Source organism: Biomphalaria glabrata, chromosome 3 (genome assembly GCF_947242115.1).
Source record: "Biomphalaria glabrata chromosome 3, xgBioGlab47.1, whole genome shotgun sequence".
In the NCBI taxonomy this organism is placed as follows: domain Eukaryota; kingdom Metazoa; phylum Mollusca; class Gastropoda; family Planorbidae; genus Biomphalaria; species Biomphalaria glabrata.
In genome coordinates, this window is record NC_074713.1 from 24,498,489 (window position 1) to 24,526,395 (window position 27,907).

The 27,907-nt window shown below is 36.2% G+C and overlaps 2 long non-coding RNA genes across 3 annotated transcripts in view; one reads left to right on the forward strand and one right to left on the reverse strand.

Annotated features, from left to right (window-relative positions):
• The first annotated feature begins 10,205 nt into the window (after positions 1–10,205).
• The window catches only part of LOC106053695 (uncharacterized), a 31,037-nt gene continuing 13,335 nt past the window's right edge, over positions 10,206–27,907 (forward strand). The window contains exons 1-2 of the long non-coding RNA XR_008776983.1: positions 10,206–10,350; positions 12,373–12,595. This is a non-coding gene — a long non-coding RNA (uncharacterized LOC106053695). The remainder of the gene's footprint in view (positions 10,351–12,372; positions 12,596–27,907) is intronic.
• On the reverse strand, positions 10,504–21,460 carry LOC106053696 (uncharacterized). 2 transcript variants are annotated; one of them, XR_008776985.1, is made up of 5 exons: positions 21,168–21,460; positions 15,956–16,065; positions 14,711–14,864; positions 13,326–13,450; positions 10,504–11,046 (listed from the first exon to the last, which is right to left on the reverse strand). It is a non-coding gene; the product is annotated as an uncharacterized LOC106053696 (long non-coding RNA). The 2 variants fall into 2 exon arrangements; XR_008776984.1 differs by lacking the exon at positions 21,168–21,460 and having other exon boundaries at positions 15,956–16,255.

Genomic DNA, 27,907 nt, shown 5'->3' on the forward strand with positions numbered 1-27,907 from the left:
CGGTGGTCTTATAGATACACATCTTTCACGGTGGTCTTATAGATACACATCTTTCACGGTGGTCTTATAGATACACATCTTTCACGGTGGTCTTATAGATACACATCTTTTACGGTGGTCTTATAGATACACATCTTTCACGGTGGTCTTATAGATACACTTCTTTCACGGTGGTCTTATAGATACACTTCTTTCACGGTGGCCTTATAGATACACTTCTTTCACGGTGGTCTTATAGATACACATCTTTCACGGTGGTCTTATAGATACACATCTTTCACGGTGGTCTTATAGATACACATCTTTCACGGTGGTCTTATAGATACACATCTTTCACGGTGGTCTTATAGATACACTTCTTTCACGGTGGTCTTATAGATACACATCTTTCACGGTGGTCTTATAGATACACTTCTTTCACGGTGGTCTTATAGATACACATCTTTCACGGTGGTCTTATAGATACACATCTTTCACGGTGGTCTTATAGATACACATTTTTCACGGTGGTCTTATAGATACACTTCTTTCACGGTGGTCTTATAGATACACATCTTTCACGGTGGTCTTATAGATACACTTCTTTCACGGTGGTCTTATAGATACACATCTTTCACGGTGGTCTTATAGATACACTTCTTTCACGGTGGTCTTATAGATACACTTCTTTCACGGTGGTCTTATAGATACACTTCTTTCACGGTGGTCTTATAGATACATTTCTTTCACGGTGGTCTTATAGATACACATCTTTCACGGTGGTCTTATAGATACACTTCTTTCACGGTGGTCTTATAGATACACTTCTTTCACGGTGGTCTTATAGATACACTTCTTTCACGGTGGTCTTATAGATACACTTCTTTCACGGTGGTCTTATAGATACACTTCTTTCACGGTGGTCTTATAGATACACATCTTTCACGGTGGTCTTATAGATACACTTCTTTCACGGTGGTCTTATAGATACACTTCTTTCACGGTGGTCTTATAGATACACTTCTTTCACGGTGGTCTTATAGATACACATCTTTCACGGTGGTCTTATAGATACACATCTTTCACGGTGGTCTTATAGATACACATCTTTCACGGTGGTCTTATAGATACACATCTTTCACGGTGGTCTTATAGATACACATCTTTCACGGTGGTCTTATAGATACACTTCTTTCACGGTGGTCTTATAGATACACTTCTTTCACGGTGGTCTTATAGATACACTTCTTTCACGGTGGTCTTATAGATACACATCTTTCACGGTGGTCTTATAGATACACTTCTTTCACGGTGGTCTTATAGATACACTTCTTTCACGGTGGTCTTATAGATACACTTCTTTCACGGTGGTCTTATAGATACACTTCTTTCACGGTGGTCTTATAGATACACTTCTTTCACGGTGGTCTTATAGATACACTTCTTTCACGGTGGTCTTATAGATACACATCTTTCACGGTGGTCTTATAGATACACATCTTTCACGGTGGTCTTATAGATACACATCTTTCACGGTGGTCTTAAAGATACACATCTTTCACGGTGGTCTTATAGATACACATCTTTCACGGTGGTCTTATAGATACACATCTTTCACGGTGGTCTTATAGATACATATCTTTCACGGTGGTCTTATAGATACACATCTTTCACGGTGGTCTTATAGATACACATCTTTCACGGTGGTCTTATAGATACACATCTTTCACGGTGGTCTTATAGATACACATCTTTCACGGTGGTCTTATAGATACACATCTTTCACGGTGGTCTTATAGATACACATCTTTCACGGTGGTCTTATAGATACACTTCTTTCACGGTGGTCTTATAGATACACATCTTTCACGGTGGTCTTATAGATACACATCTTTCACGGTGGTCTTATAGATACACATCTTTCACGGTGGTCTTATAGATACACATCTTTCACGGTGGTCTTATAGATACACTTCTTTCACGGTGGTCTTATAGATACACATCTTTCACGGTGGTCTTATAGATACACATCTTTCACGGTGGTCTTATAGATACACATCTTTCACGGTGGTCTTATAGATACACATCTTTCACGGTGGTCTTATAGATACACTTCTTTCACGGTGGTCTTATAGATACACTTCTTTCACGGTGGTCTTATAGATACACATCTTTCACGGTGGTCTTATAGATACACTTCTTTCACGGTGGTCTTATAGATACACTTCTTTCACGGTGGTCTTATAGATACACTTCTTTCACGGTGGTCTTATAGATACACATCTTTCACGGTGGTCTTATAGATACACTTCTTTCACGGTGGTCTTATAGATACACTTCTTTCACGGTGGTCTTATAGATACACATCTTTCACGGTGGTCTTATAGATACACATCTTTCACGGTGGTCTTATAGATACACATCTTTCACGGTGGTCTTATAGATACACTTCTTTCACGGTGGTCTTATAGATACACATCTTTCACGGTGGTCTTATAGATACACATCTTTCACGGTGGTCTTATAGATACACATCTTTCACGGTGGTCTTATAGATACACATCTTTCACGGTGGTCTTATAGATACACTTCTTTCACGGTGGTCTTATAGATACACATCTTTCACGGTGGTCTTATAGATACACATCTTTCACGGTGGTCTTATAGATACACATCTTTCACGGTGGTCTTATAGATACACATCTTTCACGGTGGTCTTATAGATACACTTCTTTCACGGTGGTCTTATAGATACACATCTTTCACGGTGGTCTTATAGATACACATCTTTCACGGTGGTCTTATAGATACACATCTTTCACGGTGGTCTTATAGATACACTTCTTTCACGGTGGTCTTATAGATACACTTCTTTCACGGTGGTCTTATAGATACACATCTTTCACGGTGGTCTTATAGATACACTTCTTTCACGGTGGTCTTATAGATACACTTCTTTCACGGTGGTCTTATAGATACACTTCTTTCACGGTGGTCTTATAGATACACATCTTTCACGGTGGTCTTATAGATACACTTCTTTCACGGTGGTCTTATAGATACACTTCTTTCACGGTGGTCTTATAGATACACATCTTTCACGGTGGTCTTATAGATACACTTCTTTCACGGTGGTCTTATAGATACACTTCTTTCACGGTGGTCTTATAGATACACTTCTTTCACGGTGGTCTTATAGATACACTTCTTTCACGGTGGTCTTATAGATACACTTCTTTCACGGTGGTCTTATAGATACACATCTTTCACGGTGGTCTTATAGATACACATCTTTCACGGTGGTCTTATAGATACACTTCTTTCACGGTGGTCTTATAGATACACTTCTTTCACGGTGGTCTTATAGATACACTTCTTTCACGGTGGTCTTATAGATACACTTCTTTCACGGTGGTCTTATAGATACACTTCTTTCACGGTGGTCTTATAGATACACTTCTTTCACGGTGGTCTTATAGATACACTTCTTTCACGGTGGTCTTATAGATACACTTCTTTCACGGTGGTCTTATAGATACACATCTTTCACGGTGGTCTTATAGATACACTTCTTTCACGGTGGTCTTATAGATACACATCTTTCACGGTGGTCTTATAGATACACTTCTTTCACGGTGGTCTTATAGATACACATTTCACGGTGGTCTTATATATACACATCTTTCTGCCTTTTTTCTCTCTCTCTCCCCCCATCCCCCCCCCCTCCTTTCTTTTAATCCTTTCTACGCATCATTATTCTGTTTCATTATCTGTTAGTACTTTTTTTGTCTGTTGCTCAGCCCACCCAGAAGTCGTAGCTGGTTAAGGGGTATAGGACTTCCGGCAAGACGCCATGTTTTAGTTTTATTTTTTCTTAGTAGGTTGAAAAATTTCAAGTAATTGAGCAATGTCTCTCTTAGCATTCAATCATCGGCGGGGCGGGGTGAATAGCACGTGGCGAGGTAGACGGCGCGGTGTAGAGATGTTAATGGAGGTGTACTTTTGCCTGCAGTTCTAAAGGTGTATTTCATTTATGATAAAAGTAACAGCCTCTTAAGTACCGCATCAATTATGTTGTGGTCAGAAGCAGACAGAGAAAGCGATAGGAAGACAAAATAAAAGTATGGACAGGCCTGTCGTTGGAAGAAATTCTATCCAAAGCTAAAGATAGAGAGGAATGGAGAAAGACGGTCGACAGATCTTGTGTGTGCCCCAACGGTTCAACAGACTAAGGGATAGGTGAAGGTAACAGATGTTGGTCAAAGATCGTATTACTAAGGCACATATAGACCTGCTGGGAAGTAGAGAGACAAGGTGCTTGACCTCAGAGCTAATGCCTCCCAGTGAAGATTAGAACTTGGTTCGGACATATGACTTGACCTAGTTCTTAGGAAGACTTGAAACTACTGGAGTTGCTAATAAAAATAATCTAATACATTACCTCAAAATAAAAAAAAATAAACTTTAGCCATTAGGTCGTTGTTACTTTAACTGCATTAGGGCCTGTCATATATATGGACATTCTTTAGAATAGTCAATTTACCTAATCTTTCTGAGGATCTTTAACTTTACCTAACATTCCTTGGGACTCAAAACATTTTTTTTTATATGGACGTAATAAAAAATTATATCTAAACATAGAAATCTTCAAGAAAATTTTTATTTACAAAGTTTATATTAATTCACTCTGTCTGTCTGTCTGTCTGTCTGGTTAAAAAGTTGGTAAACGTTATTTCTCCCACAACCAATCTCGGATCAAGCTGAAATTTTGCGCAATTATTTCTTTTACCTGACAACACAAGAATAAAAAAAACAAGATTACAAAGAGAGTTTGTGTTACACAAACTCAGAGGCGGCCCCCGTCGAAGTCGGATCCCTGTCGGATCTGCATAATCGCAAATAATATTCAAGAGGTGATTTAATTTTGATGTAAAATGTTTTACATGTTTCGGATGTTCCTTCAGAGTTGAAGATAATTACTTCCTAGTCCAAACCTCCCGCAGGACGACGGGGGATGGGAGCGGGCAGGGTTTGAACACTGGACCATCCATAAATCTGAACGACAGTCCAGCGCGAAAACCGCACGACCAGGCAGCCATCCGATGGTCAAAAGTAATAATGTTTCAAAGATTCATTTGCCGTAAATTTAAATTTAAATTAAATAAAAAATAGTAGATTAGTTTTAGTATATTAAAACATTGCAATATTGATCAAAACGTTTGGAAATGAAAATCTACACTTTTTTTTTACACTTTAAGTTTAGAAATTGAAATTCTACATCTTAATCTAGTCTATTTTAGTCTAGACTAGATCTAGAAATTCTAGATATAGACTCTAAAATAATGTTAATTAGAATATAAATCCAGATCTAGATATACTGTAATAAAAATCTAGATCTAGTTTAAAAAATCTAGATTAGATCTAAATCTTTTAAACGCGAGTCACATAACGAGGCTTAATAAACATTACTATACCAAGTTCTTTTTTCATTTCATTTGAAGAATTAATTCCATATAACGTCAGAGGAAAAAAAACACTACGTCACACGGCCTAGCTAGACTAAAAATCGCCTTCATCGATACGAGCCATTTATCGAGTGTTCATTGACTTTGGTGCACCGAGTGCGTTCTTTAAGCATTTCATTTAAAGAATTCATTCCATATGACGTCAAAGGAAGAAAAAAAACACTACGTCACACGGCCTAGCTAGAATAAAAATCGCCTTCATCATTACGAGCTATTTATCGAGTGTTCATAGACATTGGTGCACCGAGTGCGTTCTTTTATATTTCTTTTAAAGAATTCATTCCATATGACGTCAAGGGAAAAAAAAACACTACGTCACACTGCTTAGTTAGACTAAAATATGTTTTCATTAATACAAGCGATTTTTCGAGGGTTAATAGACATTGGTGCACCGAGTGCGTTCTTTTAACATTACATTTAAAAAGTCCATTCATATGACGTCAAAGAAAAAAAATTCCACTACCTCACAATAAGCTAGTACCGGTACCATAAAAAAATGTCTTTATTTACACGAGATATTTAACGAGGGTTCATAGACATTGGTGCACTGAGTTCTAATAGAATTTATTTAAAAAGGATCAAAGCCGCATTGTTTTTGCGTTTTGTCTGTCAGTCGGTCTGTCCGTCATCTTCATATAAAAAAAACAACAACTAAAAGTTATAAAAAATTGATTAACCTTTATTCTACGTTTCAAAACATCGCAATAATTTTTAGGTATGAACACAATTGAAAAGTTTATATAATAGATTGTTCCGGATGTTTGTATAAATAGTAAAAGAAAAAGAGAATTTCAGATAAATGAAATACCGTTAATTAAATTTTTTGGATGGTCTCGTATAAAAATTAGAGGTACTACAGCCATGTGGAGAGATTTTCATACCTTACTTTGGTGTTTGGATTCTGTTTTCCTTAAAAATCGGAACATAATAATAACGATAGTTAGATTTTTTAATGTTTTAGGTAGAAAGTTAAATGTACTGTAAGAGAGTAGTGAGTTAAAATATTTTTCATAAAAATCCGTAAAAACATTATTTCGTAAATGAGAAGATTATTTGTTTATTAATTAGAAGAGGGAGTTCAAACAATTATTTGGCGTTAGTAGATTTTTAAATAAATTCGGAAATTTCTGGCGACGATTTGTAAGAAACAAAATCCGGAACTTTCTTTATCGATTACAAAAATTCTATGTTATGTTTTAGCGAAAAAATTAAATGTCTAAAAAGTAATTTTCAGTAATCAATTCTAGTAAATTACTTTTTTTAAAGCCCTGAACAACCTATTGTCGATATTTTTAAAATTTGTTTAAAGATGAAAATACGGAACAATTTGATATTGATAACCAAATTATAGTGACGCATTGTCAAATAATATAAGTGTAATATTAGTAAATTATGCATTTTCAAACAATCATTAGGCATAATTCATGTTTTATAAAAGAATATCCGGAACATTTTTACACTTAATGAAATATAAGTCAGTATAGAGCTTTTGAGTTAGCATTAATATGCTATTTACATAAAAAACGGAACAACATATTATTGATAATGTGTTTTTGCAACGTTTAAGCATGGAAATTGAATGTAATATAAATTAGAATAGCAAACAAACATTTGTTGGGGTTGATTAGTTTTGCACGAAAAAATTCGGAACAATCAATTTTTAGATACTAAAAACTATTGAGATGTTACGGGAGGAACATTAAAGTGTAAATCAGATTTCAATAGCTTTTAGAGTTCTAGTTTTTTTAATATAATCGGACAGACCGACCAACAGACAAAACGCACAAAAATAAGCTTCTTTTATTCGGATGGGGCACTAAAGAAAAAATAAATAAAATCTGATTTTTAAAAAAAGTTTAAGGAATTGGTTTAGCACCTGGTCATGTAGCGACGTTACGCGACTGCACGAAAATCGCTGCATAAAATTCCATTAAAAAATGTGCGTGATATTTACATACAAAATGCATTATTAGCCTTTATAAACAAACAGAAATGTTTTCTTTTAATTTTAGCAGCTAGTTATCTTATCTTATCTTCTTATCTAGTTGACCAGAAAAAACATCTTTAACTATTATTTATATTTGTTGTAAATATTTCCTGTACATTTTAAAAATATATTTGACTTAGTGATACTGAAAATACACAGAAATCGTCCACCTTTGTTAGCATATTGTAACATTGCCTCCCTTACTATTTGTGTGACGTAATTGTTTTAGAATTGGTGTATTTTTATGAAAAAATCGCTTGCATAATTAATTTTATAAATTAAACGGTTTGCTTTTAGAAAACCAAAAGTAGCCGTTGCACCTAAACTTTTCAAGCCGCATTTAATGATGAAATAATATTTTTCATATCTCTTCTAGTTTTCGAGATCTGAGTGTGACAGACGGACAGACGGACAGACGGACATTTTGCACAAACCTAATAGCGGCTTCTTCCCCTTACGGGAGCCGCTAATAAAGTTAATTAGCTATCGTTAATTAATTATTGTATATTTATTATCGAACAAGGATAATAAATTATAGTTGACAGATGTGGCGGTAACAGCTTAATTATTCCCCTTTAGACTTTGTATCCAACCGACTAAGGGATAGGTGAATGTGATACTTAGAGAAATTAGGTCGTTGCTTAAAAGTTTGAAACTGACAATAAATTGCACAATTATTTCTTGTACCTAGAACAGGTATCAATTTAAAAGTAATAAAAGACCGCAATTTTAATAATTATTGGTAGTGAATTATTGTATTTAATATAGAACAAGGAAAAGAAATTGGTGTGGGGAAATAAGTTGAATTAGTTCCCTTTATACGTAGTGTAGAGAATTAGTTCATCGCTTACAAAGTGAGAAACTAATAATATGAAACCTTTGAAATGACACAATAGAAAAACGCGTAGAAGTTGGAGTTCCATTGGATTTTCTCCGTAGTGACCTGACGGAGTATTAAAAAGTTAAATGATTAAATAGACGTTTAGGAACATTTTGCGCACCGTCTTTAAGTCTGGATCCATAGGCCTAGCATTAGAATTTTATATACATTTAATACATAAGCTATACCAGGATTTTTTGGGGAGGGGGGCCATGTAAAAAAATCCATGTTTTTGTTTTAAGTCTATCATTATTAAGAGTAAATAAACGCTCTTACAAAATGTATTTTTAAAAAGTGATGCTCATTCTAGTTACTGTACGGATAACGCTAATGACAATTCATCATCATCATCATCACTCCTTTGAGTTCCTCATGGAACATAGGGCCTCGACAAAAACATCCACTCTCCACGGTCTCTTGCTAGTTTTTTGATGGTTTCCCAGCTCTTCCCGGTCCTCTCGGCCTTTTCTAGTACACTGCGTCGCCATGTTCTTTTTGGTCTTCCTCTGCGTCTTGTTCCCTGGGGGTTCCACTCTAAGGCTTGCCTAGCTCTGTTGCTGGTATCTTTTCTAAGGGTGTGACCAATCCATCTCCACTTCCTCTCTAAGATCTGCACTTCTATATTTTTCTGCCCAGACGAAAGGTGCATCCCCCTCCCCGGGACACAGGGGTTGTGCGATAGGCTAACAACCTGCCCATGGAAAAAAATAGTGTTATAGAAACCAGAACAAAAACACAAACACTAATGACAATTACCCGCAGTAAAAGTAAGACTAGTCAGTTACTGCGCAGTAGCCTAAATATTCGGGCACTTGCTACATCATAAACAGACACATTTAGTCCGACGTCTTACTCCCTACAAAGTCCTCTGACCAACCTTGACCCCTCTGTTTGCTGAATAGGAAGTTCAAGGACGTCTCCTACTAGCCATAACTTCCTGGACAGATGCGGATGAAAGCGGGCGAGGTTTGAACTCGGGACTATCGCGCCGACAGCCTGAAGTGAACACATAAACAACGAGACCACCATCCTCTGTGTGATTTTATCTGTGTGTGTTTCTGTGTGTGTGTTTGTGTGCTTTGCTTCCTTAAAATCGTTTTTTTATTTCTCTACAACCTACTCTATTTTATAAAAAAAAAACTATCTACAAAAACACAATTTCCATAATTTAATATTATTGAGAATTTTATTTTTTAAAAAATGCACACATACATCAATAGAACAACAAATTGAATTCGTATTTCTTTTTTTTTTTATTTTTTGATAGTCATTACATATCTAGATGTACTAACAAGATGCGGACGAGCAGAACTGTAGCGGGTCATCGAGTTATAATGTCAACCGTAAACGCTCGTATCGATCTGGTGTTGACGCCGGCAATCGATTCGGTGCAAGTATCGCCCAGCCCGAGTCCCCAGTTATTTCGGTCCAAATCAGCTGACGAACTGGAAACCACCGAAGCTATTTTTAGAACATCTCTCACTCACCTTGTTCATTTGTATTTTTATCCCTTGAACACAACTTCGGGGAACCGGTTCCCCTGTTCGTCGTCTGTGCCTATCAGCATGTCAGGGTGACCTCGTGCCAGGAAAACGAAATGGGAGGGGGGGGGGGGGTAGGGTGAAAATGCTAAACTAAGAGAGAGAGAGGGAGAGGAGAGAGGTGACGTCCTGTTCGGGTGACGCTGACCAACCAGTTGCTTTCTATCTGGTCGCAGAGAATTGAGTTACACTTTACGTTTACATTCTGTTTTAATGATTTTTTGTGAACCTCAGACATAAGGGGGGGGGGGAAGATACTACGTTGGCTCATTAGCATATGACGTAGGTTGTTTTTTTTTCCTGGCCTTATTCACCCCTCTCAGCGCTCTCTCGCTATATGACTGTGTAGTTATGATGTGTGTAGTTTTAGCTAGTGTGTGCTTCATAGACGTGTGTTTCAATCCAAAGAGGAAATCAGAGAGCAATTGTAGTGTGCTGGTGAGTCTTCACCACTGTGCCAAGTGTGTTGGCTTTGATTTGTCCGTGTAAAGTGTATATATATATATAATAGATCTACAGTTCTCTGAACATCTTGATGTGCTCACGGGGATGTGGTTCGAAGTTCTTCTTGCTGAGCCAGGGATTGTTATCTTAAGCCTTTTTTTTTTTAAATAAGCTTTTCAGTCTTGAGATGACTTGTGTGGACGGTTTCATTTTAAAACTTTGATTTTGTATTTTTAAGTGAACAGAATTGAGACATATGTCTTGTAAATGTGCGTCTGTCTCAATAGTGTCTCCTTATCTCGTCAGTAATTTATAGTCTGTCTCTCTCTCTATATATATATATATATATATTTATATCTATCTAAATAATATGTTCGTTGAAAATCAGGGTTCTACTTCTCTTTACATTCCCATTGTAAAGGCGCTCCGGTCATAGTGAAATGTTTTGAAGAAGTCAAAGTTTGTTTTTCTTTTTTCCTTTTTTACGTTTTAACACTATACAATTAATAATTTTTTTTTTCAAAGGCATCAATAGCATTCGTATAGATATAGATCGATGAAAATAGAAATCTAGTTTGTCCTCACTTTCAGTACGAACGTTTTTTACAAATATAGTATTCTTTTATTGTTACTGTTAATCTTGAGCTGGCTGGGAGACTATTGTGAGCTAGGACTGTCAGGATGCCTACTCTGTACAAGAACAAAAAATATTAAAATGCTTTAGTAAAAACAAAACAAAGCTTATATACGGGGAAGCACTGCACAATCACTGCCATATAAATATATAATTATATATATTGATTGACTAATTGGTTCATTTTTTAAATTAATTTATGTATTGTCTCCCACTATTAATAATTTTGCAAAATTGATTCGAGAATGAGAAGTGGGACAAAAAAAGCGTGTTAAAGAATCCCCCCAGACAGAGTGAGTTGAGATCAACTTTGTCAAAACAAAACAACCTTGGGAGTATTACTGGTTCTAAACAAATGACGGGAAATGAAACTAGCAAATGAACAATATAAGTAATGGGGTATTTGGGGATCAAAAGTTTGAGAAGCTCTGTTCTAGGTCATTAGTTCTGTAGCTAGACAAAAGTCGTGACACTTTAGGCGTTTTTTTTCTGGAGGCTCTAAATGTCTCGTCTTTAAGGAAACAAGTGTCTATAAATCAGGCATACTGACAGAAGAGAAATGACTATCAGAGTGTCACAGTACTCTCCTTGTTGGAAGTGCTAGAATATGTTACAGGAGCTCTTGTTCAATTGATACGTGACACAGAGAAATGTAGAACTGTAAATATAGATGCATACATGGACAGCTACGTAAAACAGACCGAAAAATAGATGTCTGTCTGTCTGTCTGTCTGTATAAAGCTAGCTTGATAGTTATCAAGAAAAATAGACAGACAGACAGTCGACAGATAGATAGATAGATAGATAGATAGATAGATAGATAGATAGATAGATAGATAAGCTAAGATTAGATTAGATAGATAAGTATATCTATCTATCTATCTATCTATCTATCTATCTATATATATATATATATATATATATATATATATATATATATATATATAGAGAGAGAGAGAGAGAGAGAGAGAGAGAGAGAGAGAGAGAGAGATAGATAGATAGATAGATAGATAGATAGATAGATAGATAGATAGATAGATAGATAGATAGATAGATAGATAGATAGATAGATAGATAGATAGATAGATAGACAAACGGACAGACATAAAATAAATGACTATCATAAACTACAGAATAATAAACATAGAGGAACATTTTTTTTGTCCCCACATTTTGTAGGTGAACACATTTTGTAACAATAAATTATTTTTTAAGTTCAAAATTGAAGTTATTTTGTTGCTAGAAGGCTACAAAGATATATAAAGTCCAACTCTTGCTGTAGTCACTGTTTTTCTTCTATTCACTGTTTGACTATATTATCGTAGGGGGGCCCCTGGCCAATTCTTTACATTTTAAGTGCATTTAATGCCTCGTTATTGTAGCTATTCTTCGTGCTGTCCTGGTCGCTTGAAGTGCTTGTGTTTGAAGTGACACTTGGCAGTCATAGTGTGTAGATGATTTCAGAAGAACAAGAGTGGTGTGGGTGAATGAAGGTGAATTTGGTGACGATGATCTGTGACTTCGAAGAAACTATGACATTCAAAAATGTGAATTTGTGTTCATTCCTGGAAATATTACGACTTAAACTAACCTGCATACTTAATGGTAAGTTGCTGGAATACCTTTTTTTTTTCAATTCAGTAGCTGCTGATGTTTTTCAGTAATATCACTAATATCATTGGGGTTTTTTTTTTATGTTTTTTTTTTTTTTTTTTTACTTTTTATTGACCTGGGCATTGGTCATGAGGAAAAATAGAAGGAATACCCAGTCACTCCCTCCCAACCAAAAAAGAAGGATATAAATATATATATAGGCATATATGTATATGCCTTTAGGCCCTCATACCCTTTTCTCATGGGACATTTTAAAAGGAATATTCGACCCCCCTCCCCCATTTTATATTTATCCTTTCTGGCTAGGTGAAAAGTGCAAAAAAGATGACGTCATTTCATCCTTTTCTAATAATAACGCTGACCAGCTCCTGCAACAAAAGCAAGGGGGGAAAAAACGCCATACTTAATGTAGACTACATGATGTGTTCACGACACCATAGGTCATATCAAGATATTGAACACAAGAATCTATTTTAAAGTACCATTCCAAAAGTGATGGATAGAATAGCGTCAAGAAATCGTCAAGGTAAAATAGTGAAAAATATGCAAGCAGTTTTGAGTTAGAAAATTAAAGAATATAAGTTTAGCGAGCGTAGAGAGTTGACAGTGTCCACCCACACGGTTATAGACTTTAGAGCTTAGAGAATTTAAATCTAGAGTGTTTAGATTTAGAGAAGAGACAATGTTTAGAATAAGAGTCCTAAGAGTGAATTGAATTTACCTCTGCTCCTGACCGTTTGATACATTAATAGACATTTAGTAACATCTCTGTAGCGACTGTTTATAGAGCTTCATCTACAGTAGTGTAGTTCCAGGGAGATGGCTTGACTTTTTCTTACGACTACACTAATTAAGATGCAAGAACAAAATTAAACTAATAGGAAAAGGAAGAAAATAAAGAGAAAAAAACTTAAAATATTAATAATACTACTAATACTTCTACTACTACTAATACCTCTACTACTACTAATACTTCTACTACTACTAATAATAATAATAAACATAATATAATTCCTCAGTGGACACTGTTGAGGGGGACTATAATAAATTTCTGTTTCCCCTTTATTAGGTTCGACCCTGGCAACGCCAGAAAATGAGAATTCATTAATTTCTACAATAATAAAAATAGATGTAGGTGTATCAGGAGAGAGGATGGACACATACATCAATATTGTTTTTAGAATCTCTAAAATAAACACAATTCTAGGTTCAGGAAATGGTATTGATGGCTCCAGGGTGACCACAATTACAGCTATAGTATGGTATATATATATATTTAGTGCTTTCATGTACATAATAAAGGATATCTTAGAGTCTTCAGAGGCTTGAGTCTCACTCTTTCAACTTTGACGTTACATGGCTGTTATGTTGTTTGTGTGTGTATTTACATAATAATAATCTTTATTATCCATGAGGAAATGTGTCTTACGATTTGTGCATTATCTTAACATGGATATTGATAATTAAACTATAATATATACTTTTTTTTACATTTTAATAGGCTAGTTTTGCTTAAGAAAATAAAATCAATTTAATAGGCTAGTTTTGCTTAAGAAAATAGACTAAGTAAAATAAAACGCATTTCTGTTTTGTTTCCTTGTCTGTTGGTCTCATCCAAGGTCCCTGGCACAAACGATAAAGCGAATCATGGCTAGGTCATCCTGACCTAAATCGTAGTCTCAGTAATTGAGTGCTTATAGTATCATAATATAGTCTGAGTTGGCTCAGGTGACACTCTAGACAGAGCTAGCAAAAAAAAAAAAAAAAGGGAACTCACAACTTAAAAAAAAAAAAAAAAAAAAAGGCGCGAAAAACAAATTTCCAGACGATATGAAAAAAATAACGAGTATGGCCTGTTGGAGTAAAAATGGGACGAAACAGTTGGGGAAAGTGTGTGTGTGTTGGTACAAATCGGGTTGATATTAATGGGGCTGTCATGGATGGCTTCCTGGTCGTGTCGTTCGGTAGTCTCTATTGTCCTAGGTTCGAGCCCTCCCGGTTTCCATCCCCCGTCATCCTGTGGAAGGCTTGGGCTAGGACGTAACTCTCTTCAACTCTGAAGGAACAACCGAAACACGTAGAACAGAATAAATTGACTACACAAACCTGTGTCCTTCTTGGTGGAGAGCAACAACATGCCAAACAACTTGATTTTATAAGTCTTTGTTTTATCTTATTCAATAAATATTTGACTTCCCTTCAAGCTATTTTGAAACGAATAATCATAGACTTAGTATTTCTGTCTCTTACATCTTCCACTCTGCAAAATGTGAGCGTCAACAATATTAGGAATATCTAATGAGACTTTGCATGTATTGGCGTATATATATATTATATTTTTAATTAAAAAAAATAAAGGTATTTTTATTGGTAGGCTAAAAAGTTTTAAAATGTAATTTTTCCCTTTTATTCAATGGTTAAATATTTATATTTTATTAGAAAATAAGATAGAACAGAGTCTTGTACCAAGCAAAAAGAGTTAGGGAAAGAGGTGATCGAAATAAAATAATAATAAGCAAAATATTTGAAGAATCCTTTTTTTTTTTTACAAAGCTTATATAAATTTGTTTTTCTTATAAAACAAAATGACCACTAATATATTAACTAATTGTTGTATTGTCTTCGACAATGAACACTGTGCAAATCTTTAATCCGTGATGGGAAGATGGAGAAATCACATAGATCAAACATAAATCGATATTACACAATATCTAATGGTTATCAGCTCTGACGACACAGAGAGCGGGCTAGGAAAAGATTTGTGGGTATGGTAAAGGAGAGGACAGAAAATATGATTTTGTTGTAGTCTAACATTTTAGTCATAGTTTTCTATTACTGTCATTTGGTTGCTTGTTGGTGAAAGATAAACAAAATTGCAATACATTAATTCATTCCTATCTAAATTTCTGTAGGTAAATATTTTTTTTTTTTTACAAACACAGCTGATATCAACTCCGTTTGTCTGTCTGATAAAAATGTTGAACCTATTGTTTCTACAACACCCATTCTTGGATCAAGTTGAAACTTTGCACAATTTTTCATTGTACCTAACAAAATATAAATCTCAGTGCCTCTGTATTTCTATGTCTCTTTCTCTCTCTCTCATTATCTTTTAATTTAATTTATCTCAAACTAAAACCTTTTTATAATTTAGGCGTAGCTTCAACGAAAACACAGACTCCTTAAAAACATGAAAGAATCGAGAGAACAAAACAAACAAATAGAACCAAAATAAATATTAACATTTATTTTTAAGAGTGATACAAAATTTCTTAGAATTATTATTTATTTTAATACTAAATGTACTACTATTATGGGGAGTGGTATAGACTTGACACATTTAAATAGAACCTTATCTGAATGTTGTTAATTGTCCTCTAATCAACACTGGCCGTAGTCAACAACATTCCAGACTTGTCTGGCAGAAACAGCCACAAGAAATGTCTAGAAAAGTCAATGACCTGTTGTATATATACAACAAAACTGGGTAAGGAGGGGAGGGAGGTTTTTTTGTTTTTTTTTTAAATGAAAGTGAAACATCTGAATGTTCTCTAAGTGAAACATCTGAATGTTCTCTAAGTGAAACATCTGAATGTTCTCTAAGTGAAACATCTGAATGTTCTCTAAGTGAAACATCTGAATGTTCTCTAAGTGAAACATCTGAATGTTCTCTAAGTGAAACATCTGAATGTTCTCTAAGTGAAACATCTGAATGTTCTCTAAGTGAAACATCTGAATGTTCTCTAAGTGAAACATCTGAATGTTCTCTAAGTGAAACATCTGAATGTTCTCTAAGTGAAACATCTGAATGTTCTCTAAGTGAAACATCTGAATGTTCTCTAAGTGAAACATCTGAATGTTCTCTAAGTGAAACATCTGAATGTTCTCTAAGTGAAACATCTGAATGTTCTCTAAGTGAAATGTAAACATGTTTTAATAGAAAATGATTTAAGTTTAGATCTCTAGGATATGTTGCGCCCCTTGGTTGTACGTTTGTTTACAATTTGTTCATATAAATACAAAATTACTTGCATCAAAAAAGGTTTAGAAAATTATGAATGCTAGGATCTCTCAAATACAACATCAATAAAAAAAGAACACCTTTTCAACTTTTACTATGGATTGGAAAACATTTAGCCTATTATCTTATCTTATATAATACAGACGTTACTTCAAAAAAAGATGATTACGTACTACGAGTCATGCATTCAGTCATGCATATTAACCAATGACTAAAATTCTGCCATGTCACTGGTTTTCCTGGCTAGCTCAGACAACCCATTCCATGCTCTAATAGCAATAGGGAAGAAGGAGCATTTGTACAAATTTGTCCTAGCATGTGGGCAGGGCCGGCGCTAGCATTTGCGGGGCCCTATGCCAAACGGATCGCGCGGGGCCTAGTCTGGCTAGGGATAAGCTTAATGTCTACATTTTTTTTTTTTTTTTGAATTAGAAAATAGGCCTACTTTCGTCTTTGCTATAAATTTTTATCAAATGAAAGCTCGCAATGCCACTTTTTATTTATAGGCACCCCAAAATGTCAATTTCGTCTATTATTCAGGAGATTTGAATAAATTCAAAAAAAGTTCAGGACTTTATCGTATATTTTGCCTTTTCATGAGATTTCCTGGAGGCCCTGGAAAATCAGGAGGTCGCGAAAACCCTGTTATTTTATATACGTTATAATGGTTTAATTTAATAATGTACACTTAGAATTAGCGCGGGGACTATGCGACCGCATAGGCTGCAGTGGCCTAAGGCCGGCCCTGCATGTGGCACGAGGAATGTGCCTTTATCTTTGTGTCTTTCTGAGTATTTTTTGTCTTTTGGTAATTACACAGAGAAAGAAATATCTCTCGTCTTCAAGGTATTCCCCATTCAGAGGCGTCGCTAGGGGTGGTGTCATCCGGTGCTGTGAGCTTATGGTTGTACCCAAAGCCCAAATCACACATTTTCTAATAAAAGATCTCTTTATTATTCAAAGTACAGAGGCGTGTCTGGGTCGTTAGACAATGTGACATTTTAGAGTCTGCATTGAATAGAAATAAAAAATCTTTGTTGCCACGGCCTCAATGTCAACGGATATGAGGTCCGCACCCATTGCACACTACTGCGACGCCACCGGTCCTATCGCACGCAAATGATGGAATACAGAACAAGTTTTCAAAACATATTAGCTAACCTCTAGAACTGAACGTATTAAACTTTTCAAATCACGCTTAGGAAAGTGTACCCTCCAGTCAGATTTGAACCACAGAAATCTGGCTCGGAGTGTAGAGTTCGAACACACAACCAACTTTCTGTTGCACTAAAGATGACCTTATACTCTGTGATAAAGATTGATATACGTGTAGGCCTACAATTGTACTAAAAGTTGCGATGTGATGTTGGCAAGTGGCAGTCAAGAGAGACTGGACAAAAGGAAGTGACTTAACAATTGACGACTAGATATCAAAACGGCCACACATCAGTTTAAAAGTCAACATTGTTGCCACGTGACACGTGTTACCTAGAGCCCTTTGTTTTTACTGTGTTGTGCCATTGGATACCAAATTGTAAGCAGTCTTTTTGTTTTCGTTTTAGTTTGTTTTGTACTAGTTTTAAGCCCGTCCTAATGTGGATTCGTTTGCCAGGTATTTCCGGAAATAAAATATCTGACGTGATCTAGATCAGAATTGACTTTAACTCTTTAGACAATTTATAGTAATATGCAGAGACCAATTTCAATTGTGAATAGAGCCCAAAATCAATCAAAATAAAAAACAAACTTTAAAAAAAAATTGTAATGGAAATAACTGCACACTTACAGCTAAATCTCTCAAAACTGTAGGATTTATTTTTTCTTTTCTATGTCAAACAAAATGAATTATTTACCAGCGCAATAATTTATTTATTTTTTTCTATTGATACCTCTTTTTTTTTTAGGGACAACGAGTATTTGTACAAAGTTTCAATTTGATCCGAGAATGGAAATTGGGAGAGATAATGATTGATAAAGGAAAAAAAACAGAAGAAGATGATGTCATGGCTATTATAAACATTCTTCAGTTTAACGAAACTTACAAAGTGTAGATGTTAATGGTGACGGAATGAGATATTAACTTCAACAGAAATTCATGTTTTTCAATTTAAAAATAGAGATGGGAAAACATTGAAGAAAAGAAAATTGAAGCACTAAAGATTCAAAGCTAGAGTAAATTGGATGTAAATATCATTCATTATCAGTGTCCTCTTATTAGCGTGCTTAATTTGCTTGGGTGGGTGAACACTGGGTGGGTACACAAGAAAGCGAGTCTAACTGTTGCCCTAGAAATTTGAAAATCTATGTTTATCTTGGGGGGGGGGGGGGGGGGGGAATAAATTACTAGCTAAATGGCCACACAGGGAAAATTCTGGTGTGACCGTTATAATCTTTCAAAATATAATAATCTTAAAATGAAATTTGGCCTATTTTAAACATACGCCAGCGAGAATTCCCGCGCTCAACTATTTTGAACTCGCTGTCAGCGGGTATTTTCCGCTTGATTCAAATGAATAGAACTAATAAAGAAACATGCATGGACATTTTGAACATTGTTTTATGTAAAAATCATTCACTGGACTGCCAAAGTTAATTTCTCACTACATACATGTGTATATAATACTTATACAACTTATCAATTTACAATATCAATACTAGTTCTATATCTCTAACTAGATCGAGTATTCGAATCTAGACTAGTATGAATCTATATCAAGAAACTAGAATTTTCTATACTCTTAGATTTATACAGGGGCGTTACCAGAAATTTTTTGAGGGGATTTGAATTGAAGCTGTGGAAAAGATTTCCCTTTTTTTTAAATCTATCATTTATTTATTATTGAGAGCAAAGTACTAGCTCTTACAAAAGTCTTCACCTTCTTTTCGAGGAATGGATTTCTAAAAAGAATTAGAACAATGTTAATTGTATTTATTTCTTGCAGCCAAAGTTCAAGCACACTAAGTTGGTCTGGGAAATCAGATGAAAATAATTGACGACTTCAGTAATGACGCCATTTGTACAATCAGCAGGAAAAATTGAGACGGAATTTTGCGTTCTTCAATACTGAAACCTGGTTTTATTTCCTTTTGTTTTACTCTGCGTTCTTGTAAGCTGTGGCTCTTCTGGTCTTCAAATAGATAAGAGGAAATAACTCGGTCGATTGTGGGATCTGTTCCTTTTCCTCCTTGTTTCTTGACTTATTCAGGAATCTGCTGGAGTTTGGACAAGAAAAAAAGCTTCCCTGAAATCAAAACATGATCAATCTGAAGAAACGAAATGTCAGACTAGTGTTACTAGTGTTACTATTAATAGCATCAATATTTTTTTTTTAAAGTGCTACTCTGGTTGTGTTATATTGAATATCACATTATTATAAAACATACATTGGCTCCTTTATCAGCACCAGGGCGTCTTCACTGGTACACGACGGTCTAACCATCAAGCATGCAACAAGAAAAATCAGGCATTACCCACAATTTCGGCTGCGATCACTTCCAGATGTGTAGTTATTTCATCCATCCCGCCATTATTGTTACACTGATCACTTATAAATCAATAGACTCTACATAGATATTTAGAAAAAAAAAGGTGCCTAAAAGGGAAGCTAAAACTAGAAATATAAATAAAAATGAAAATTTATTCCAACTACTAGGTATATATTCCAATAATTTTTAGATTAAGCAAATATTTAGGTCAATGGTATTTCATACAGATGAGGTTACCCGTTTATTAAGAGACATGTAGAACTGTATTTTCCCATTTGATTAACCGAAAATTATTCAAATACTTTGTAAAAAATGTAACGTGTGTATAATTTGATTATTTATTTAAATCTAAAATTAACTATTACACATATGACCACCTATAAAAAAATGAGTGAGGCTAGATAATGTACATATATATTTATATATTATTTCTAGCAGGCCTAAATTTCTAGCATGTCTATTTTAAAAAGAATAAAAACGCTCTTATAATCCTTTTATTTATATATCTTTGTGTGGATAAATGGGGGAGGGGGGGCGGAGAGGGCTAAAGAGTATGGTTGTCGCTAGTTTATGGATCTAGAATCGTTGAGCTCGATTCCACTTAGAAATAATAATATGTCACAATGACTGCAGCAATGGCTGCAACAATGACTGAAATGACTGCTGCATGAAGATAATGTTTCTAGATCAAAAGCAGACAATCAAAGAGACATAACTCCCTCTCGTTCTCAATCCTTCGCTGGGCGTGCTGCCTGGGTGACATGGCGACATACACGCGCCCCTCGAATGTCATGGCCGTGTAATCTGAACAATCGATCAAGTGGACGATCAGTTCGAAGCCTCGATGGGGATCAGGAAATAAAGATAGCTCTAGATTCTAGATCTACATATTTGGCATCAATTGGAATCAAGGTAAGACCGTGATCTTGTCGAATGCAAGTTATAATACAGTACCATAAAACTAGATCGGGTCAAGATAAAAGTAGCATTAAATTGATATTTAAAAAAATAAGTATCTTTCTTATCTATCTGCTGATTCCTACGGATATAACTTACCTGATTATAACCTAGTCTTGACGTCAAAAGGTCACACACACTCACAGAAAAATAAAAGGTTATAAAGACTGAAGTGCTCAGGACAATTATTCTCAATATTCCTAGAAAAGAAGAAAAATATATATATAAGAAGTGCATCTAGCCGGCGCGCGCCAATCATTCAAAACGGAATTGGCGCCATTTATCGACGTCTGCGCTTCCCTGCGAGTCGATGATGTGCGAGCGCGTGAGCGACCCGCCCTCACCGCGCGCGCCGGCCGTTGACACATATATCTATTTGTTGACTATCTACATCGCCCCGGCCCACTGTGACAATTAATAACAGGGAATCTCGTATTGGAATACTTCGGAATAGTAATGTAATATTATACAATAATATGATAATAATATTTATAATACTTATTATGTGTATTTCATGCAAGCGCAACAAAACCTAAAATAAATCAAATTCTCAATTTAAAAAAGATGAAGAACTTACTTACAACTAATCAGCCTGCACACGGTAACATCTATAGTATGAGAATCATCGCATAAGAGTGTGGAACTGGATGTGAACATGGATTCCGTACAGATGGTAAAAATATGGTGGGGGTGGGGGAGCTGAATGTGGGGGTGGGGGAGAGAAAGACATAATGGTTCTCTTTAAATTAATAATCTGGAATGTGTGTGTGTGTGTGTGTTGATTAGTTTTAATGTTTCGTGTCACTGAAAGTCACCCCTCCCACTCCCCGGCCTGTATTCCCGTCTCCCCCCCCCCTACTCCACATGTTGCCGATAGTTCAAACAGTTATGCCTCCATCTTGCTGACTCAGCAGACACGAGGAAAAAAAAAAAAGCCGCGAAGTAAAAAAAAAAATTTTAGATTTTCAAACGCCAAAAAAAACAAAAAAAAACAAAACTTGCCACATTAGCTGTGATTTTGTTTTTAGATTTAGACCTAAATCCAGCTTGAACCTGTTGTTTTTTTTCGTGGACATTTGTACACACATACACGCTAGAGGCTCATACACAGTGTACACACTAGTACCAATTTGATTGGATTTACTCACCGGTTAATAGATCTAGATTTACTAGGCCTACTAATTGTTTTTATGTATTATTAGTAGTCTTTTAGATCTTGTCTCAGTGAGACTGGAGTTGAGTGTTTAGACTTACAATTGTTTTAGATGATGAAATCCGGCGTTAAGTGGGTGTTTATACTTAGATCTAGTGACATTGAAATCCTGAGCTAAGTGAGTGTTTAGACTTGAATCTAGCACCAGTGAAATAAGCCGTTAAGTCAGTGTTTAGACTTGAATCTAGCACCAGTGAAATACGGCGTTAAGTCAGTGTTTAGACTTGGATCTAGCACCAGTGAAATACGGCGTTAAGTCAGTGTTTAGACTTGAATCTAGCACCAGTGAAATACGGCGTTAAGTCAGTGTTTAGACTTGGATCTAGCACCAGTGAAATACGGCGTTAAGTCAGTGTTTAGACTTGAATCTAGCACCAGTGAAATACGGCGTTAAGTCAGTGTTTAGACTTGAATCTAGCACCAGTGAAATAAGCCGTTAAATCAGTGTTTAGACTTGAATCTAGCACCAGTGAAATACGGCGTTAAGTCAGTGTTTAGACTTGAATCTAGCACCAGTGAAATACGGCGTTAAGTGAGTGTTTAGACTTCAAGGTAAGATTGGGTGGGGGGGGGGGAGGCTCTTGGTAGAACAAAAACTTAAGGATAAACTCGATTGATCTAGTGTTTTTTGTGGCTTTCTTTTTACATTAAAATGAGAGAGAGAGCCAGCTCTGCTGTGGAATTCAGAGCCTCTTGGACATAGCAGTGTTTTTAATATTAGTTGAATACTATGAACTGTCAATAAATATATTGGACCATAGAACGATAGAAAGATAGATTCATAAATAAAAAAAAGAAAGAAAGAAAGAGATAGAGATAGATAGATAGATAGATAGATAGATAGATAGATAGATAGATAGATAGATAGATAGATAGATAGATAGACAGATAGTTAGATGGATGGATGGATGGATGGATAGATAGATAGATAGATAGATAGATAGATAGATAGATAGATAGATAGATAGATAGATAGATAGATAGATAGATAGATAGATAGATATCTTCTCTCGGTGACACATCTAAGACCAAGCCTAATTATTCCTCCTTCATTAAGACTGACTTGTTTCACTCCAGGCTTAAGATAACGACCTGACGGTCGTGCTGACATAATACACTGTTGTTCGCTTCTGAAGTGCTATCAAGTGCTATATTTAGACAACCGAAGCAGCACATCCGTGTCGAATCTGTTAGGAAGTTGAAGGGAAGAAGAAAATAATTAGAATTTAAAAAAAAATAGCTAACACTTCACATAAACACAGGAACAGGAGAGAGAGAGAGAGAGAGAGAGAGAGAGAGAGAGAGTAGTGTAGTGTCCTCGTGTAAATTAATTTAAATATGGTGTAATTGACTCGTTCAATCGGATAGCCTTCGTTTTGGGTGTCGTCTGCGACTTATTGGTTAAACTTGTTGTTCTGACTGACTTGTGTTCGTCAAGCTGTATTCAGGAGTGGACAGGTAGGACTGGATGAGCTTTATATTTATATTTATTTATTGAAACCTAAACATACATTCATTTTAGAGTTACACAGACATCTGGCACGTCTTCAAGACATAAACAAACTGACTCTGTTTACACGGAGACAATTAGGTGTGTAATTGGGTCAGAGGTCAAAGTTGAGAAAATAAACGTATAGGATAAGTCAGCATATGTACACACATACACCTTGGATTAGTAATAAATTAAATTGTATAATTAAAAATGTAACCACACCATCACAAATACAAACAATGACGTATTGTTCCACCAGACCCATACGGATACAATAAGGCCTAGACTCACCTTTCTGGGCTACTTAAGGGGTTTCTAATAACTATTGAAAAGACTTGGGAACTGTCAATAGAAGGAAATGAAAAACCGTGAGTGGAACTGAGTTTGGTTTTTATAAAGGACAGGACATTTTTTTCCCTTTTCGCTGTATTTTTAATCCTTAAAGACATTTAGAGAGTCTCTCTCTCTCTCTCTCTCTCTCTCTCTCTCTCTCTCTCTCTGTGTGTGTATGTGTGTGTGTCTGTGGGTGTTCTTCGAGAAGTAAAAATAAAAAAAAAAACACAAGTTTCTTATTAGTGAACACAAATACCAGTAAAACTTAAGTCGTCAACTCCCCACCCCACCCCACAATGGAAAATTTACATTTAAATGATCTATATATCTAATTTATTTGTTACACCCGGAAGTCCTCGAGCAGTCCTTCTGCTGTCCTCATGCAGTCCTCTAAACCTGGGTGGGGCAACTGTGTCAAGACCAGAGCACTTTTGTTAGCCCTCCGGGAGAAGGTTTTTGAGAAGGGATGGAGGGGAGAGGAGTTTAAGAGGAGATGGGGGGGGGGGGGGCTCGCACCTGGTGACGTACACATTGGCCTCAAGCGGAGATGTGATTTACGAGCAGCGCTTTAACATTTATAGGGTACGTACAGATAGCGTAAGGACACAGCACAAGTGCACTACGTACATATAGCGTAAGGACACAGCATAAGTGCACTACGTACAGATAGCGTAAGGACACAGCACAAGTGCACTACGTACAGATAGCGTAAGGACACAGCACAAGTGCACTACTTAAATATAGCGTAAGGACACAGCACAAGTGCACTACGTACATATAGCGTAAGGACACAGCATAAGTGCACTACGTACAGATAGCGTAAGGACACAGCACAAGTGCACTACGTACAGATAGCGTAAGGACACAGCACAAGTGCACTACTTACATATAGCGTAAGGACACAGCACAAGTGCACTACTTAAATATAGCGTAAGGACACAGCACAAGTGCACTACGTACATATAGCGTAAGGACACAGCATAAGTGCACTACGTACAGATAGCGTAAGGACACAGCACAAGTGCACTACGTACAGATAGCGTAAGGACACAGCACAAGTGCACTACTTACATATAGCGTAAGGACACAGCACAAGTGCACTACTTAAATATAGCGTAAGGACACAGCACAAGTGCACTACGTACAGATAGCGTAAGGACACAGCACAAGTGCACTACTTAAATATAGCGTAAGGACACAGCACAAGTGCACTACGTACATATAGCGTAAGGACACAGCATAAGTGCACTACGTACAGATAGCGTAAGGACACAGCACAAGTGCACTACGTACAGATAGCGTTAGGACACAGCACAAGTGCACTACTTACATATAGCGTAAGGACACAGCACAAGTGCACTACTTAAATATAGCGTAAGGACACAGCACAAGTGCACTACGTACATATAGCGTAAGGACACAGCATAAGTGCACTACGTACAGATAGCGTAAGGACACAGCACAAGTGCACTACTTACATATAGCGTAAGGACACAGCACAAGTGCACTACTTAAATATAGCGTAAGGACACAGCACAAGTGCACTACTTACATATAGCGTAAGGACACAGCACAAGTGCACTACGTACATATAGTGTAAGGACAGCACAAGTGCACTACGTACATATAGTGTAAGGACAGCACAAGTGCCCAGGGTCATGTTCTTGATCTGAGTCTTTCTAATCGAGTGTAAACTTTAGAAGTCAAAAATCCAATAAGCCAACAATTCAAATCAATTGGCTAGTTTTGTTGGAAAGGTTTTTGCTTCGTGAAATATCATGCAATCATCTCTAGTTTGTGCTGATCTTATAGGCTTGCCGATAAATGAAAAGAAGTGTTTATCTAGAGTTTAGTTTAATTGCAAACAGTTGCCTATTTACGCCTTTACAGCGTATGTGTGTGCGTGGGGGGGGGGGGAGGGGGAGAAAAACAATTAAAAGGTATTAGATTGACCGACAGACACTTACATAGATATATATAGAAAAAGGAGAAAATGGATATACTTTAAGAAGTTTGGTTAGTCTAATGTACAAAGGAATACGTTGCTGTGACGTTACTGGATATATTTGGGTAAATGATGTGACAGTCTTGTTTCGTTATCTTGACAGTGTAGGCTACAGTTGCTCTTTATTTTCGAATGTAATGTTCCCTATTTCTTTCTATTGCGCTATATTTTTTTTTTTTCAAAATAGCACTACCACTTTTTTTTTAATGTTTTTTTTTTTGGTTGCTAGCTTTTCGCATATCAACAGACAGAATGTACCTGCCGCCACTGGTAAATTGTTCACTATTTTAAGTGTCTCCTCAACTCCACGCTATTCTTCTGTGCTTCTACACACACAGACAGACACACACAGACAGACATGGCCACCGATAAATCGCAGCTATTTGCGTGAGCACTGAAGACGTGTTTCAAAGAACGTGACACACTGTAGGATAGAGTCTGTACAAAGCTTATATCTACACGTTATTTCTCCCACACCCAAACTCGGATCAAGAGGAAATTTTGCACAATTATTTTTTTTTACCTGACAACACAAGATGCGATTTAATAAATTAGCCAATTAGTTAATTACCTGAAATGGTGATATAAGCTGAATTAGTTCCCTTTATAGGTCTTCATCTGAGGATTAGTATAGGTAGCTTAGTCCCTATACAATCTTCCAAGTTTATACGCTCTTCGCTAGCAGAGTGGTTACAGTGTTGGCCTGAGAAGGCTTTAGCCCACGAGCTCGAATTCAGGTCGTTCACTATATTTTTTTATTTTATTTAAATGCATAAAAAAAAGCGATCACCCAAATACCCCGTTCGTTCTCCCCCCAACCCCCTTTCAACTGGTCCAGACAAGTGATAGGTTCATAGTGCATTCAAAAAGCTAAAAGCATAAAATGGCTCTATACCAAAACAATTGGTAAACATATTTCTAATCGCAAAGATTTATTATTGTTAGTCTAGATCTATTACAAATTTAATGACATGACTGATCCAAACTAATTGATACACATAAGCTTTGTATTTTGTGCACGGCATATTGATTTATTTTTTTTTTTACTTTCAAAATAAGCACTGAAAAAACATAAAGTGTTTTGTTTTGTTTTTTTTGTTGGGGGGGGGGGGGGGAGAGCACCAACTGTAATGTCATTATGTTGCTATTCTTTAGAATCACACAGTTGCAACACTTTACATTGAGCATGTCAAGTATTAGATTCGCGATACGGGCGTAACCGGTGGCTATAGTTGGTTCAGTTGTGATACAAAGGTTAAGGTTAAATTCTAAAGGATAAAACTAGGGAAAATTTGTCCGAAAACTTTTTAGTAGAGTTATAGAACATGATGACAGGAGTAGATTTGTTTGTATTTCTCTTCCTTGTTTTATTGGATGAATTCTAGTGGTCTTCTTAGTTCAAGAGTCAACTCAGGGGCGAAGATACTCTCACTGTTTGGAAATAATAACACTGAATTAAAAGATTTGTTTATTTATCATAATGCAGTTCGCAACTGGGTTTGCGTTGTCACGTGAAACACTGCACTCAGCCTTAATCTTCGGGATCGATCAAAGACTCGTGGAAATGACCCCCTTATTTCTACTGATGTTGTGTGTCAAATATGTTTATCTAATGCAAATTAAGTAGAAACCCTCCCCCCCCCCCGGCCACCTCCTCCACTTTGTACCCACACGATCACAAAAGTATCTGGTTAGGGTAAATAACGAGGAGAGGGTGAAAGAAAAATGAATGAAGTCATTATCTCTTACTCCAGTGTTTCCCAAACTTTTGACCTATGTGTACCCATTGTATAATT